Below are 17,297 nucleotides of genomic sequence, written 5' to 3' on the forward strand. Positions count from 1 at the left end.
GGGGGGCTCAGGGTCCCACAGCCTCGGGCGATGCAGTGCGGCGGCTGGGTGGGCAGGAAGGGGCCTGAGGGAGGCGGCTGAGCAGAGCTGGAGTCTCTTCCAGGCAGCCTGGAGCTGGCTGCGAGCAAGTGGTGCTCATGCTGGCCTGGCAGCCCAGTTCCCCTTTCCCAGAGCCGCCCGGTCCCCCACCCTCAACCAGACACCTGTGACCACAGGCGGCTGCCATTGGCCAAAGCCAAGAGCTTCTTGGAAGAGGACAAGGACCCCGGCCTCATTTCCTCAATCCGAGACACGATCGTCACGCCCGCAGCTGGTGCAGCAGATGGTCTGCCACCCTGCAGGGGCCGGGGCAGGACAAGGGCAAGGCCCGGACGTTGGGCAGCCCCAAGTTCAAATCCGGCTCCACCAAGCCAGCTGCCCACTGCAGGCAGATCAGGTGACCTGGCTGAGCCCGTTCCCCATCTGCGTGCTGGGGTGCACGGTGCCAGCCGGCATGCAGGAATGCTGGATAACCGGACACAGGGTGCCTATACTTGTCCTGGCCTGGAGTGGTGGCCTGAAAGAAGCCCAGGCAATGTTTGGGGGCCACCATCGCTCGCCCAGGCCCTCATGTCCCCACCATGACATCCCCACCTGCTCCCAGCGAGGGCCACACTGAGCAGGGAGCCCCGGAGAGGCCAGCACACGGGTCCTGGGGGGTGTCCTGTGGGGGGCGTGGGGGACGCAGAGGCCTGAGTCCAGGAAACAGGCCAGGAGTCAGGCCTGGCAGGGCAGGGGCCGGAATGGAGCAGAGCCTCGGATACTGGTGAGGCAGGGCCTGAGCAGCTCTGGATGGAACCTGCCTTGGGGGGCTTGAGGAAGCACGGGGGCAGGAAGGGGGCCTTCATGGCTCCCAGCCTCCCTCCAGCCACACAACGAGGGCTTTCTTCCAGGGCACAGAATGCCTTTTGTGGCCCATCAGCCAATGGCCAAGCCCAACGCCGGGAGTGAGCGTGGGGGTGTGGACATGCAGCTTTCAGCCCTGCCAGCCCCTGGCATGCTAGTGGGGGTCCTCAGTTCCCACCCACCCAGGAGGCCTGAGACCCAACCAGCTCTGTCCACAACAGGCTGCCCTGCCCAGGCTGCAGAGGCCATGGTCCGGGAACCAGGCCTCAAGGAAGGCTGTGCAGGGGTAGCTCGGAGCCGCAGGGACTCACAGCCCATGCCCCGTCTGTGCCCATCCCAGGCCGGGAGCTTCCTGCCTGCCCCACCAGTGCTGGGGACAGGCCGCCAAGATGGCACGCAGGGCTGGAGGGGAACCAGAATTCTCCCGTGATGGCACCCCCACACGCTCACACCCGTCTGAAAACCCTTCTGCAGGTGGTGCTCAGGCCTGGAGGCCAGGCTGGCCCTGAACCACAGGAGGGCACTGCCCCGCCTGAGCACAAGGAAACCCACTGCCCCCAAAACCCCAAGGCATCAGCGTCAAGGCGGCAGGTGGGACACAGAGAGCTCCTTTCCTCCTGGAAGACAGAAAAGGGCCAGAGAACCCTCGCCCCCAGGCTGACTGGGTGACGGCCCAGTACAGCCCCACCTCGGCCTCTTCCTCCAGCTCTGGCCCCTGCCCCACAGCACGCCCTGCATGGGTCCACACAGCTGCTCACCCTGCACCCACAGCTCCAGCAGCTGAGGGGCCCAGGGCAGGTCCCTTCCCTCCTGGGCTCACCCACCACAAAAGCCCACGCTCTGCAGAACCCACTAAACTCCCAAGTTTCCCGAGCTTTGGGCTGTCCCGAGCTTGCCAGTGTCTCCACTGCTGCCACATCCCCTGATTCCAACCTCAGTCACTGGGGACCCCAGCACAGCTCGTTTTCCTCTGCACTGCCAACCCAGCCACACGCAGCAGGTAACCAAGAACGTCTGCCCAGTTTGGAGTTCCAGTGCGATGAGGGAGGTCCCCGAGGTGACACTGAGGAGGGTCCAGGACTCCCCGCCGGAGTGACAGTGTGGAGGGTCTGGGACTCCCCCACTAGGGGTGACAGTGTGGAGGGTCTGGGACTCCCCCCTCCAACGGGGTGACAGTGTGGAGGATCCAGGACTCCCTCCCAAGGATGACAGTGTGGAGGGTCCAGGACTCCCCCCCGAACGGGTGCAGGGTCCGGGACTCCCCCCACCAGGGTGACAGTGTGGAGGGTCTGGGACTCCCCCTCAAGGGTGACAGTGTGGAGGGTCCGGGACTCCCCCCACCAGGGTGACAGTGTGGAGGGTCCAGGACTCCCCCCGCCCCAGGGAGACAGTGTGGAGGGTCCGGGACTCCCCCCACCAGGGTGACAGTGTGGAGGGTCCAGGACTCCCAGCTCTAGTGAGAAGACAGGCTTTTGCTGAGCTGGTGTCTGTACCACAGGCACATGCCAGTCTCATAACAACAACACAAACAACCCCCGAGGCCTGGTTTCATCAAAACCCGGGCCAGAGGGTCCCTCAGCCTCCTGGGTGTTGGCCGGGGTCCCTCCTCCCTCCTCTGAACTTTCCAGCTCTCTGTTCATCTGGTTCAGGGCCTGGAACCTGGACAAGCTCATCTGACAGACGGACGAGGGGATGGGACGGTTCTGCCTGGACTGAGTGTCACAGCCCACCTACCTGTCCTCATGCAGCCCAGGTCGAAGCTTTATTCCCAAGAGGCGCACCGTGCCACCATGCCAACTGCCACCTCAGCTGTAACCCCCCAATCCTCACCAGCTGCCTGAGGGCCTGGTTCCCAGAGTGGGGCGGGGAGTGGGGGGTGCGAGGCCCCCATGGGATCCTCCAGCCCTCACCCCATCGATGTGCTTCATTTATGCCCAGCAAGCCTCACTGACGGCGAAGCAGCGCGGTCTCATGAGACTCGGAATGAGGGTCCATGTCCCCGTCCCCGCCATGCCCCAGGGTTGACCTCAGCCCCAGAGGGGACAGGCAAGGTCCGAGACTGCAGGGCCCCTCACAGAGCCAGCGCAGACTGACCTCCCACCTCAGCAGGTCTGGTGCCGGCCCCCGGACACATCCTGACCTGCAACAGGCTCCCAGCCTGCCACACCCGCTCAGGCCACACAAGACAGCCTCACCTCCATCCTGCCTCACCCCAACGCAGCTCACCAGTGATAGAAAGATCCCCACAGCAAGCCCTTCTGGGGTGCGGCGTCCTGGGCTCTCAGCCCCTCACAGCCCACCCGTGTGTGCTGACACCAGGCAAGCCGCTGGCAGGACACGGGCTTAGATGGGCCCACCCTGTCCGTCCCCACCTCTGTGCACACACACAGCCACATCTGCCCAGCCACCCACGGCATGAGATCCCAGCAGCCCAGGGCCTGCCCCTGGGGCACGGCCAGGGGGCTCCAATCCCACTGCAGTCCCTTCTGGGCCCTTCAGCCACGGTCTCACTAACCAGGCCCTGTCCAGACAGCCCGAAGTTACGCCTGCATTCGGCCTGTCCAAGAACTCTGCGCCCAGCACCGGGGCAGAGTCCACACTCGCTGAACGCTGCCCTTAGGTGGGCGGGGCCTCCCCAGCCAGAACCAGAGGCCACCCGGGACCAGTTCTCACGCACGTGTCTTCCCAGTTCAGAGAGGACAACGCCACAGACCAGGGTCTCCCAGAGAGCCGGCGGTTACAGTTACCAGCCCACCCTCACACTGCCCACCCAGGCCTCAGCACCCCACCCTGGATAACTGGAGGGGATTGACTCATAACCCAAAAGGCCCCGCCCTCATGAAGCCACACCCCAGCACCCGGTGAATCCCACACACCTACTGCTCCATCAGTGCACAGGGGCCCATGGTGTCCAGTCCCCAGCCTCTGGCCCACTCTGCCAGTCCAGCAAAGCCAAGACAGCAGCCAGGGGCTTTTCCACAGGACAGGCTGCAAGGGCAGGACTTCCCACCCGATGCCCTGGCCCTGCCCCAGCCCCCAGCTCCGGTCTCCTCAGCACCCAGCTCCTGGCCCCCAGGGAGCCCCACTGCAGCCCCACTGTCTCTCCAGGCCTCACTCCTTCCAGCCAAGGTGCTGGAGGCCAGAGCTTGGGTCCCAGCCAGAGCCCTCTGAGCCCAGTCAAAAGCACACGCACACACATACACCACCCAAACCTCTTCCTTCCTCCCTACATGCACCTGGCAGCGAGCAGCAGGTCGGGAGGCAGGTGCCAGCCCAGGGGGCGGGGAACACCATCTCCCAGCAGCTACACCTTGGCTCAGCCCGCTGCCCTGCCCCCCACATCCTGGCAGGGCTTGTGTGCATCTTGGTGGGGGTAGAGGGTCATTATAGAGCAAAGTGCCCAGCTTGCCCGCTGGCCTCTCCCAAACTCCTGGGTCCAGGGACAGAGGGAGAGGACGGGAGGTGGGGAGGACCCCACTGACTGCTACACCGAGGAGGCAGTGGCTTCACCTGCCTAAAAGTATGGTTTTCATCCGAGCAGCACCCCCCCCCCAAAGGAGGCTGCATCCAATTTATCCTGTGGGCCCCACACGCCGAAGGCACCTTGTGGCCACTTTACAAGGGAGCACCTTGCAGCACACCCTGCTGAGCACCCCAGGGAGGTCGGGCTAATCTGCAGTGAAGCCCTTCAAAGCCCTAACCAGGGCCACTGAAGAAAACAGGCAGAGCCGGGAGGCCCCACCCTCAAAGCCACCTCAGGAGGTCGGTCATTCACTTTCCTACCTGCCGGCCAGACCCCTCAAGGCCAGTGCCACCCTCTCTACCACAGGGGCCTTGTGGCCACGGAGGACGAAGGGCAGGTGGGCACCATATAGACCATAGCGTCCTGCCCCACCCAGCCCCCACCGTCTCCCACCAGCCCCTCTGAGCCCCCGGCCTGGCCGTTATAGCGCACACGGTCATTCCCTCTGCATCTTCCTGCCAGGGACACCTCCTCCAGGAAGCCTACCCTCTCCTGCTCAGACACTTAGAAGATCCAACAGGGCCCAGCCCTGAGAGATGGCCCTGAGAGAGCCCCTCTCAGCACTCTGCCCCAGCGCTGTCAGCTAAGGTCTGAGCTCAGCTCCTCCGGACAGGGCTCTACCATCAGGTAAGCCCAGCCACACCCCTGGACCCAGGACCCAGCCCAGGCCGGGCACCTTGGCTGCGCACTCCCACAGCCCTGCCTCTTCAAAGCCTCTGCAGCTCCAAGATCTCCCTCCCCAGGGTCCCCGTCTCCAGGGCCTCCCTCAACCCTCCCAGCCCATGTCTGTCCTTCTTCAAATCAGTGCCCACTGCGGGCTCTGACAGCAGCAGCAGCGGCTCAGAGAAGGAAAACCCCTTGTCTGGATCATGGAGCTGGCCCGAGGCCCCTCCGGGTTCAGACTCAGTCTCTGTCTGACCAGGTCCTGCACCTCCTGCTCCCCTAGGGCCACATTTCCCCGGTGTAGTGAGGGGCACCCCCTGAACCCTCAGCTGCTGGGAGGGGTTCCCGGGGGCTCTGCTGTCTCTACTGCAGATGGACAGTGGGGGATCCAGCCATAGGTAGGAGGTGCTTACAGCTCAAAGCCCCTGACCTCAGGACAGGCAGCCCTGGATTCTGGAGGAGGCCTTTCCTCTAGCCTCAGACCTGGGCCAGACCTGGGTGCCAGGGAATTGCAAAGGTGCTCCCTGAGGCTCGGTGGCCAGCTTCACTCCCCACCTGGCCTAGGAGCTGGGACAACCCACAGCCAGGTGTCGTGGGGCAGCAACACGAGGGCCGAGGCCTGGCCACAAAGGCAGCCACAGAGAGCAGGGACCTCACGGCACTGGGTCACCAACCCTTCTCAGGTACCGTCCCCGGACACCCCAACCATCACACTGAGGGGCCCGTCCTGTCTACCTCCCAGCCTGCAGCCTCCTCCCAGGGGGGCCGCCCACCTTCGAGGCAGCATTTGCTCCTTGCAACCACTGTCTCATAGGAGGTTCCTCGCTTCTTACAGCCTCCCCAGCCCCATCCGACCCCACGCAAAGCCCCCAGCCCTGATCTGGCTCCTGGCTCCCGACCCAGGTTCTCCAGGAGAACCCAGGCAGGACCCCACCCCACCCCTGCCCCCAGGCCAAGCCATGGGCAGGCCAGCCTCAGCACGCCAGCTCACAGTGCCCTGGCCACCCCCACTCCCCTCCTGGGATCGGTGTGACTCACAGGGCCGGCACGCCACCTCCAGCCTACACCGCGGACGGCCACCTCCAACACACGCACCTGCCCAGACTTGCCGCTGGTGGACGGTGGTAGTGCCAAGGCCACACTGGGCCCTCAGGCGGCATGACCGACCACAGCAACAGAGGGGCTGCAGGGGAGAGGGCAGGAAGGTTGTGCTTAGGCAGGGAGCACAGAAAAGGTAGCCCCTGCTGTGCTGGAGTCTCTAATCCTGAAGCTCTGACAACCCCAAGGCCTTCCCGCCCTCCAGGGGAAGCAGGCTGGGAGGCCTGAGTCTCCAACGGAGAGACCAGCACGCCTCCAGGCTCTGCTGTACTGGAGAGGGGGCTGGAGCCGCCAAGGCCAGATCCCAGGGCCACTGCCCCTCCCACACAAGGCCCCAGGGTTGGAGCTGGGGAAGGTTGAGCTCCACCCTTAGGGGCAGCTGGGCCCAGGTCCCTACAGACCACAGGCACAGAGAGGCTGAGCTGGACCCACGCATCCGCCCAGGCTGGGCCGAAGGTCTTCTCATCTGTACGCTGCGGCTGTCCTGCTACCTCCCAGGACCGCAGAGGGTGGGGTGTCAGAGAGGGTCTGGAGCAGGAGGGTGAGACCCTGCGGCTGGCAGGGAGCATGGGAGCATTGTCTAAGGCCTGGAGCAAGCCCCTGATGAGGGAGACCCACCAAAACCCTGGGCCACGGCCACTGGCAGTGCCTGCCACAGATGGTCCGTGATGGGCAGCGACTCAGTCCTAGGGGCCCTCCTTGACTTCCCGGACGCAGACACAGATGCTTTGGATGGCCAGGAAGTGAAGGGAGGCCCTGTCTCAGAGTGCCCCAGAAGCAGCTCACCACAGGACAGACAGCCTCCCCTCCCACTGTCTGTCACGGAGCTCCTGGCCCTCCTTCATCTCCACCCCACGCACAGGGCATCTGTGCCCTTGGCAACAGCTGTTGCTGACGGGGCAGGTCCGAGCCCCGCCCTCGGGGAGCCCACAGGGATCAGGAAAGGCCCAGCTAAGCACGGACAAGCAGGTCCAACCGAGAACAGCATAATTCCGGGTCCTGCTGTGCAGAGAAGGTGTGGTGGGGATGAGCTACAGGGTTGGAGGAGCCGGGTGGGCCCCACAGGCTGGGCTGCATCCCAGGAGCTCAGCTGGTAGGCAGGTGACCCAGCAGGAGCTGCGTTTGCTGACTGACACATGGGTGTGGCTGAGGTCCACCCCCACCCACAAGGAGGGAAGGCAAGAGACGTGTGTCCCCACCCACGGACAGGGGCAGGACCTCTCTTCCGGGCACAGGATGGAGCAGGACAATCTGACTTGAGGAAACAAAACAAAGTCACAGCCAAGGATGGCCTGGCTCCTGCCCTCCAGGCTCCAGGGAACGCTCCCGAGGCTGCCTGGACTCCTGCAGGCACCCCTGCAAGGCTGGGGTGCTTCACAGCCTGGGGTCTGCAGAGCAGCTTCCCTCGGCAAACCCCAACTCCAGGCTGCCTTTGGAAGCAACCGGATGGCATCCGCTGCCTGGGGTCAGCGCTCCCTACCTGCCTCTCCTGTGACTCTGAGCGGCCAACCCAGCCTAATGGCCACAGTCCTGAGGCTGGCAGGGGCAAGGAGGGCCACCACTTCGTTACGTGCCCCAGGCACTGCTCCTTGGGACAGGTGACAGGGGCCAGAGCCTGTTCCCTCAGCACCCAGGAGCCTGCCTCTAAGCAAATAAACCAACAAGCATCCACATTCGCCTCCAGGCCACGGGACCCTATGGGACCAGGCCGGCTCAGCTCACCATCTTCGTTCTGGATGCAGATGGCCACAGCCCTCTTGGGTGGCAAGGGTTAAACCGCACAGTAGTAAGGACCCCCTGCACAGGCACTGGCCGGTACACACACCTTCAGGTGACGGCAGCAACACTGGCACTGGTCTGGCTCCCCAACGCCGACCTGGCCGACGGAGAACTCGCCTATCTGCCTAGGATGACAGCATCCAGCCAGGAACTCATTCCCCAGGAAGCAGCCAGGGTGGCCTGGCACCCCCGGAGCTCTGTGCCTTGCCTGTACCCTCTGCCCCAGCCCTGCCCAGAACCCTGGGTGGCTGCCAGCTTCCTGCCGAGCTGGCTCCTCGTTCCCAGCCACAGTCACTGTGAAACCTGCTCATCACCCAGGGCACCACCATCCACCCCCACGGCCACTAGTCCAGGAGGACAGCACGAGGGCCAGGCCTGCCCAGCTCCCTTCCGCACACACCTGGATTCTCAGGGACGGGCCCGGGATCGGCCAATGCTGAGGTGCCCATCACCTGCCCCAGTTCGGCCCTTCCGCACACACCTGGATTCTCAGGTTGGCCGACGCTGAGCTGCCCATCACCTGCCCCAGTTTCCCTTCCTCACACACCTGGATTCTCAGGTTGGCCGACGCTGAGCTGCACACCACCTGCCCCAGCTGGGCTCTTCCGCCACACACCTGGACTCTCACAGCCCCTCCAAGGGGGGCAGAGCAGGAGGGTCCCTGCTCAGTACCCCATCAGCTCACGCAATGTCCCCCATACTGGCTCTGATGGAGATTGTAGGAGGGAGCGGCAAGATGGCTTCCTGGGGACAGAAGCCGGTGTGCAGAACAGGAGAATGTGACAGATCAAAATGCACACACAGACGGCGAAAATCGGGCCGAAGCTGGAGGCTGGAATAAAAATGTTAAAGCTCTGCAAGAGTAGAGTGCTCCTCCCTGACCCCCACATCCAAACTGACCTCTGTTTTCACAAAGGCCAAAAAGAGACAGAAGTGGTCCCGGAGAGGGAAGCTGGGACAGCGGTCATCTCCGAGGGGTTGCGGGAGCCGGGGGTGTAGGAGTGCCGGCTGCAGGGCACACACACACGGAGACTTCACCCAGCTGCACAGGAAGGACACGCGTGCCTTCCCGAGCATCACTGATGCCAGCACACGCAGGGTTGAGTTCTAAGGAGGGCCCAGCCCCACAACTGTGCTGGACACTTGGGGGCCCCTCCCATGCTCTGGTCCTCCCATGCTCCTGGCCACCTGCCCTTGGTCAGGCAGTGATGGGGACAACGCCATGTGGGACAGCACGTGGCCCAGGAAGGGCAGCCAGCTCGCCATCAAGGATCCAACACCCCTGCGGCTGGCCGAGATCAGTAGCCCCAACACTGCCAGAGGCCCCCAGAAATGAATGCAGAGCACGGAGAGGGTGAGAATGCCTGATCTCAGTACCCAGCACGGATGCAGCGAGCTTGGGGCTCCATCCCCAAAGGTTGACCAAGACTGGCCAGGTCCCCACTCCCAGTGCCAGCCCCTCACGGGGCGGCCCCTAGGCCACCAGCCACAGGGCTGCCAGGAAAACCCGGCTGACAGGTCAGGGACAGTGACGGGGGCGGGCATGGAGTCAGGGCACACAGACGCACACTCAGCTGGTGAACACGTGGCCCAGAGGTCAGCCCGCTCACTGCCCGCCACAAGTAAGGAGATGCTTCCTGCACTCCCTCGGAGACTCGACGCCCAAGGTGCCCTCACCATGCCCCTTCCCTCCCTCCTGAGCCCCTGCAGCCCACAGGCCCAGCCAGATCCCTAGGGCTGCGTCCCTGACTGGTCTCGGCTGCAAGGAGCCAGGAGGTCCCTCCCTACCACGCTTTCATTTCCATGCCCAGTGCCCAGTTTCCCCCATGAACACAGCCAGGGAGGGTGCTGCCCACGTGCTGAGCACCCGAGATGCGCCAGCCAGCACAGGTCTCACCGGTTCTCTGAAAGCTCCCTAAGCATCACCTTCTATAGACAGAGAACACGGCAAGGCTCCAACACACAAAGGTCGCCCTGGCCGAGGCCACGCAGCTGGCCGGGCTGTCGAATCATGAGCTCAAGGCTGCCTGAGCAGAGTGTGGGGGGCGGCGGGGGAGGAGAGAGAACAGAGGGTGCGACAGGGCAGCAGTGGGAGCTGTGGTTGGGGCACTGGAGGGACCTCTGCCCCCGCGGGGGAGGGAGAGAGCATAGACGGGGGCGGTGTGGACGGGGCACGTGGGCACACGCACAGGTCAGAGCACGGCACACACACATGCACACAAACGCACCCCTCCAGGCACCAAAGCTCCTAGACTCCCACAACCCTGGGCACTGCGAGGTGCGACGGCTGGCACGGGCAGGCTCCGTGGCTGAGGGCACCCCTCTGGGCCTCCACGAGAAGGCCTGGCTGCGCCCACAGAGGGGCCACCTTCTTCTGCCCCAACCAGTGGGGCTGGCGGAAGAGTGCCCTCCTTCCTAAGGAAGGTATCAACTTTGATAGGAAACACAAATCTGAATTCCATTTTTCTTTTAAAAAATTAGTAACTGGCCGGGCGCGGTGGCTCACGCCTGTAATCCCAGCACTTTGGGAGGCCGAGACGGGCGGATCACGAGGTCAGGAGATTGAGACCATCCTGGCTAATACGGTGAAGCCCCGTCTCTACTAAAAATACAAAAAAAAAAAAAAAAAAAACACTAGCTGGGCGCGGTGGCGGGCACCTGTAGTCCCAACTACTCGGGAGGCTGAGGCAGGAGAATGGCGTGAACCCGGGAGGCGGAGCTTGCAGTGAGCTGAGATCCGGCCACTGCACTCCAGCCTGGGCGACAGAGCGAGACTCCGTCTCAAAAATAAATAAATAAATAAAATTTAAAAATAAGTAAATAAATAAATAAATAATAACTAGCAAGGCTTGCTACGATCTGCCCACATGCGGAGAAGGGAGGCCAGCAGGCTGTGAGGGGTGGGTGGGGTGAGGAGCAGAGGGAGGGAGGGAGGATGGGCGGCAGCTTGTTTTCTCTGAGTGGCCTCTGCCATTGAGTTGCAGGACGCGAGGTGTTTGCTGTTTGTTTTGGGGAGTATTTTACAGACTCTCAGCAACCCCCCGGCCACTAACACAAACTCTCACACCGAGAATGCTCTCTGGCCAGAAGCCAGCGCTCCTGCTCCACACCAGGGAGCCGCTGCTTCCAAAGCGCCCCCGCCCCAGCCCTCAGGCTTCTCCTCCAGCCCTGAGAACCCACACAGGGCCCAGAGCTGCCGGCCCCGGGCCCACCTGCTGGCCACCCCAGGCTGCCCGCTGGCCTTGGCCCGTGTCCCCGGCTGTAAAACTAGACGGCCGACCCAGCGTCACTCCCAGATCTCTCACCAGGCCGATGATCCACACACGGTCTCTGGGCTGACCCTCAGATGAACCAGGGTTTATTCTGGGCCAGGACCTGCCTGGAATCCCCTGCCCACTGCCTGGAGCAACTGTTCACAGTGTCCACAGCCCCCCCAGGAGCCCTTGGCCGCCCTCCATGAAGATCGCCCCTCTCCCAGACCCCAGAAGCCACTGCAATTCTGAAGGCAGGAAGGTTTCCTGGGGTGCCCGGCCAGCCACAGCCATCGGCACCAGGCCAGGAAGGCAGCAGGCAGCTCCCACCTCCCCACAGTGACCCGTGCTCTGGCCTGACCTGCTCTCCGCCCCCAGCCTTGGGTCATTCCAGGAACATGTCAGGCTCTCTCGCCTCTAGCCTTGAACATGCTGTTCCCTGGGCCTGAAACTCCTCCACCTGTTTCCTGGCTCACTCCAGCCTGGCTCCGTTTTATATAACACCTCCTCCAGGAAGCCTTCCCAGAGTCTCTCAGTTGGGGTAGGGGTCTCATCTCCTACCTACCCACTCAAGAACACTTCCTGCAGTGCAGGGCACAGCCAGCCCTTCACCCTGGGTGCCAAGGCTGAGGGCTACTGAGGATGGCGCCATGGCCACTCCATTGTGAAAGCCTGGGCCCTGGCCAGTGCCTGGCACATAGCAGGTGCCAAGTACAGACCTACAGGATAGCGGGACCAGGTCGGCGCCGGCTGCAGGAGTCTCCACAGTCCTTAAGACCTAGCCAAGCAGGTGCCAAGTGTCAAGCAGACCCAAGCAGTAACACAAGGCACTAGCCACGCTGTGCTTCCCCAAGCAGGTTAGACAACCTCTCTGAGCCTCTATCTCCTCTTCCGTAGAAATGAAACTGAAGAAGGAAGTTGCCAGGAGGCAAAAGGTCTAAATTTTGCCACCCACTTGCTACGTCTCCCCAGGCAGCCGCTGGCCTGGCCGCTCTCTGGGTAGGCAGACGGAAAGGCATTTTCTCGGAGCTAAACATGTGGAGGTTGTGGGGGTTTGGTCTGGGAGGAAGACTGGAGCGGGGAGGTGCCCCGGGGGCCTCCCTCAAGCCACAGCCTGTGGAAAGAGTGGCCCTGGGCGTGGGCTGAGGGCCGGGATCCCTGTGACCAGTGACCAGCGCAGCCCACACCAGGAGGACGGCGTGCGATTCACCCCCTTACCCCTCAGGACAGCCGGGGACCAGAGCCACCCTCAGGCCGGGCGCAGCGCACACTAGGGAAGTGGCAGTGACCATCAGGCTGGCCTTTCCTCACCCATCCCACAGGTGGTGACTGCCAACCACCGCCCAGGCTCAAGCTCCACTGGGGCACAGCAGCCGCTGCCTGAGGATCCAGGTTTGAGTCCCGGCTGCATCACTCACGGCTGGGCAGGGCCTTGGGCATCTGACTCAGCCTCGCTGGGTCTAAATGTCCTTGTCCTCAGAAAGGGGATGGCGCTCTTGCCTTTAACTCCCGGAAGCTGTGAGGATTAACCGACACCACAGACAGCCACCTGGACAGCCGCCTTCACGCACTACTCAGAGAGTACCTGCCCATCAGGCGACTGCTTCCCCCATCGAACCCAGGACTAGGAACAGGCAGAGAAAACAGGCTGGGAGGCCAGGTGAGGTGGTGCACTCCTGAAGTCCCCACTACCCGAGAGGCCAGGGCGGGAGGACCAGTGAGCCCAGGAGTTCACGTCTAGCCTGGGTAACAAAGCAAGACCTTGTCTCTAATTTTTACAATTTTAATTAAATTAAATTAAATTAGAAAACAAAGGTGGGCCCTGCCCAGGGGCACCCAGTCCAGAGTCAAAAAGACAGGCTTTTCCAGGAGCCCAGTGGCTATCGGCTGGTAATGCGGCAAGAGAGAGGAGACATCAAGGCGGGCTTCCTGTAGGAGGTGCCACTCACCTCCCTCCAGCTACAACCCAGGAGGCTCTGACACCTTCCCATGCCAACCCCTGGCCTTTCTGTGGACAGCTGGGGGATGGGACAGACCTGCACACATGTCTACCATGCGGAAGGTAGGCCCAGGGAGGGTGACAGACAGACGATGGGGACCCCTGGCACCAGAAGACAGGAAGATCTGGGTCCAAAACAGCCCCACCACCTCCTAGCCAAGGACTGCAGCACACAATGCTGCTTCTCTGGACCACAGAATTCTTATCTGGAAAATGGGCCAACGGCCTGGGAACATGCAGGGTTGGAGACCACACACAAGAAGGGCTGAGCGCAGGGCCCAGCATACAGCAGGCACACAGCTGCTAAAGACAGCCAGACATGGACCACAGTTCCTGGCAGGCAGCAGGTGCCCATAACTGAGCGCATCTCGGTGGCCATGCCCTTCCTGTCACTGCCATTCCTAGCCCAAAGAACAGCACCAAAGGCTGCTCTCTGGGACCGGTGTCCTTCATCCCGCCCTGGCCCCAGACACTTCCGCCTTACCAGAAAGCATGGCTCCTGATGGCCCCCGGCTCTGTGACGGCCTGGCTGTGTGGCCCAGCCCAGCTCCTCAGCCTCTCTGGGCGCCTGCTTCCTCATCCATAACGGACTGGTCTCCAGGGCCCCTCCCCTGCTGACGAACCTGGGGCAGACGCCACAGCCCAGGCCAGGCTTGGCCACAGGTTCCTGGAATGCCAGGCCCCACCCAGCAGGCAGGAGGGTCTGGCCTACGGCAGCTCTGCAACCAAGAAGGCAGTCTCAGCTCCTCTCCTGCTGCCCCTTCACCACAGAGCCAGATTCCAGACCTCAGGCAGCTCTGTGCCCAGGCCAGACCAGAGAGCCTGAGCTACCACCTGGGGTCACACAGCCTACAAGGGCAGAGCCAGGACTCGCCTGCCCCACAGAAGCACATGCCCCGCTGGGCCCTCTGCTGCCACCCTCTGAGGTGGTAGAGTCCCGGGAAGAACAGGGCCTCACAGTCCAGCACCCGGACACAGTTCCCCTGCCTGCTGGGGGCCCCCAGGTGGGTCAGTGGGCCTCTCTGATCCTGTCTCATCCTCTAAACTAAGCCTAATAACACCCACCCCGTAAGATGATGGGGAGGCCTCCATGATGCCCTCTAAGCCGTGTGCCTGGAACCCAGTGATAACAAATCAATTCCGCCAATGGGGCCAACCACTGTCTCCCCTCACGGGACAGTCCCAGGGCCAGGCCTCCTCCAGCCAAAGGAAGAGGGACACTCACCAGAGGCCCCCACTGCACCCCATCTCCCATACTCAGCCCAGGACGGGCCCATGCTCCAGCCCCAAGCAGCAAAGCCAGCATCCAGGCGGACCTTGGCTGGGGCCCTGGCCGCGGCCCTCCACCTCCCCAGTGGGCGCGTGTATCCTGCCGCACTGCCAGGCGCCCTTGGCCTACCTGGCTCTCTCTCTCCCTCCCCACGCCCTTCTGCGTCTACAAGCGGCACTGAGGCTGGATGGCCTGGCTTCAAACCCCATTCTCACCCCTCCCCACACCTCAGTTTCCCCTCCATAAAATGGGGAAGTAGCAAAGATCCCGTGGGTCCAGACTAATGTCACCCTGCCTTGACGTCAATCCCTCGAGGTGACCTCTCCTCCCCTCCCCAGGGAGGGAAGTGGGGCCCGAGCACCCCACAAGGGAGGCCCAGGCTGGGCCGGGCACCCAGTCCTGCACCAGGCTGGCAGGATGTTGGGAAATGCACAGGCCCTTATTTCAACACTGCTGGCCACGTCACAGATGGGTTTCAACACGCAGCAGCGCCCAGGAAGGGGCCGCAGCCATCTTGGCCCAGCCACCTGCCACACCACCCGGGTAAGACAGGCCCGGCCCTGTACTCACGCACCCATGGCTGCCCTGCGGCCCCGACTCAGGTGATGACCCTCATCCTCAGGACAGGAAGAGACAAGGACGGACCACTTCAAGGGAGCGCATGCCACCCCCAGGCCCGTTCTCCATACCCCAAGGGCCAGGCCACAGGCCCAGTGAACCAGAGGCACCAGCCCAAGAGCTGGCCGCCAGGCCCTGCCCCAAGCCACCAGTGCCACGGCCATGAAATGGGGCGAGAGTTCTCTGCCAGCTTGTGAGGTGCGAGGCCTAGGGGAGATCATGTTATGGGAAGAGAAGGTGTCCCCAGAAGCCTGGTCCCCATCAGCACTGGGGGAGAAGTTCAGCCCAGCTGGCCCTCGCCGGGCACACAGCAGCTCTGCCAAGCCCCACACCAAACTGGGCTCATAGCCAGGGCTGCGCAGGCCTAAATGTGAAGCAAAAACACCAGGGGGGCCAGAGACAGTGGCGGTTGCCCAAGGGCACCCTGACTCTAGACGACTGGTACCCTGAGCCCTCATGGCAAAGGACACAGAGGCCTGGGGAATCAAGGGACTTTTCCAAAGCCACACGTCAGAAGAGACAGTCAGCAAGGACCCCACTCAGCCCTGAGCCCCCAGCAGCCCCCACGAGGCCGGCGGGAGGGAAGACTTTCACAACTGGGTGGGAATGTGACGGGGAAGCGGGATCGGCTTCGGATGCAAACCCCTCTCCAGGGCGCTGAGCGTGTCCCAGAGCAAGGCTGACCCACCTGCCAGCCCAGGGCTCCCCACACTGTCTTTGGCACTTGGCCCTCAAGTGAAGCTGATGTGGCCTCTTCCCCGGGCCCTCCAGCTCCTGCCACTCCCTCAGGTGGGACCCAGTGGAAGAAGGGACACTGTACTCTCTGCTGACCACCCACCTTCCGCGACGGCCTCTCAGCAGCTACCAACCGGGCCAGCCACCCTTCTCCTGGCAGCGTTCTCTCCTAGAGTGAGGGCACGCATCGTGTCCCTGCCGCCTCCAACTCCAGACCCTCTGCAGTCTGAGCTCAGCTGTGCACAAGGCCCACGGGGTCCCACCACACCGTGAGCTGCAAGGGGAGGATGCTTCTGTCCACATCTCCCTGGCCCCAGCCTGCAGCCCAGGGCCCAGCCAGCACACGCGGACAGCCTGCGGGTGGCGAGGAACGATGACCAGGGAGGTCACATCGCAGGCAGCACTCTGAAACCCTGAAAGGCCCTGGCAGGGCCAGGCTGCCCCAACAGAGCTACAGAATCCCAAATGAGGGGGTCACCATGAGCCCTTCGTCTACCAGGCAAAGGCCTGGCCTTCGTCCTGTAGCGGCGATGCCCCACGGGGAGAGACAAAGTAAACCAGCGCACAAAGAAGAAAGTAATTCGGGGTCCCGAGGTGAGGGGCCCCGTCTGGACACAGGGACCAGAACGGCCTTGGAGCCAGCCGGGCAGCTCCAGAGAGCCCTGCCAAGCTCTCAGTGCAGCCCTGCCCGAGGCCACACTGCCAATCGGCGGTGGAGCCAGCGCTCAAGCTCAGAGTGTGTGCTCCCCCACGGCCCGTGCGATGGACACCACCCCACGAGGCCTCCGGGGCTCCTCAAAGGCACAGCCGCGGGACAGACCGTTGTCCTTCCAACCCGGGACACCAGAAGACCAAGGACCAGACCCCAGCTGGGTCCCGGGGACTCAGGCAGTGGGCCCCCGTTCCCACCTGTCTGGGAGCCCCCAGCACCCCACTGTGACTTCCAACCCAGCAAAGGGAAATGGGCTGTGCTTTCCTCCATGCACCGGGCTCTGAGCACACCCTGCTCATCCCACTGGGCGGGAGACAGAGTCCACGGCGAGTTCCCATGTGTGCGTACACAGTACACAAGCTGGGCTCACGCACCCGCACACATGGGACTTTGTCAATGGAGTCTGTAAAGTTTCAGGTTACAGAGAGCCTTGAACTAGGAGGAGGGGACCTCCAGACTCAGCCTCTCCTCTCACGCCTCTGCCTCCGAATGCGAGGCTGTGGGAGGGTGCACCCAGGCAGCTCTGGGACAGGATCCCCGAGAGGCCTCAACACGCCAGGGCCTGCCCAAGGCCACCGAGCAGGTCAGACCTCGAACCCAGGCCCATGACTCCCAAGCCCACAGGGAGGAGGCCCTGGGTGGGGCTGGAGGGGACACAAAGGTGGGGGTGTGGAGAGCTCACAGGGAACGGGTGACAAGTATCCAAGAGGCCCCTGGAGGCACAACAGCTGCAATATCCAGCACACATAACCCCCATACACACG

The 17,297-nt window shown here is 63.1% G+C and overlaps 1 protein-coding gene across 1 annotated transcript in view; it reads right to left on the minus strand.

Annotated features, from left to right (window-relative positions):
• Positions 1-7,040, minus strand: part of RXRA (retinoid X receptor, alpha) — a 72,730-nt gene extending 65,690 nt beyond the window's left edge. The window contains exon 1 of the mRNA XM_011991526.1: positions 6,167-7,040. The gene's annotated coding sequence lies outside the window, so the exon portion shown is untranslated. The remainder of the gene's footprint in view (positions 1-6,166) is intronic.
• Positions 7,041-17,297: the final 10,257 nt, after the last annotated feature.

The sequence above is a fragment of the Mandrillus leucophaeus genome, unplaced genomic scaffold (assembly GCF_000951045.1).
Source record: "Mandrillus leucophaeus isolate KB7577 unplaced genomic scaffold, Mleu.le_1.0 Scaffold398, whole genome shotgun sequence".
Lineage (NCBI taxonomy): Eukaryota > Metazoa > Chordata > Mammalia > Primates > Cercopithecidae > Mandrillus > Mandrillus leucophaeus.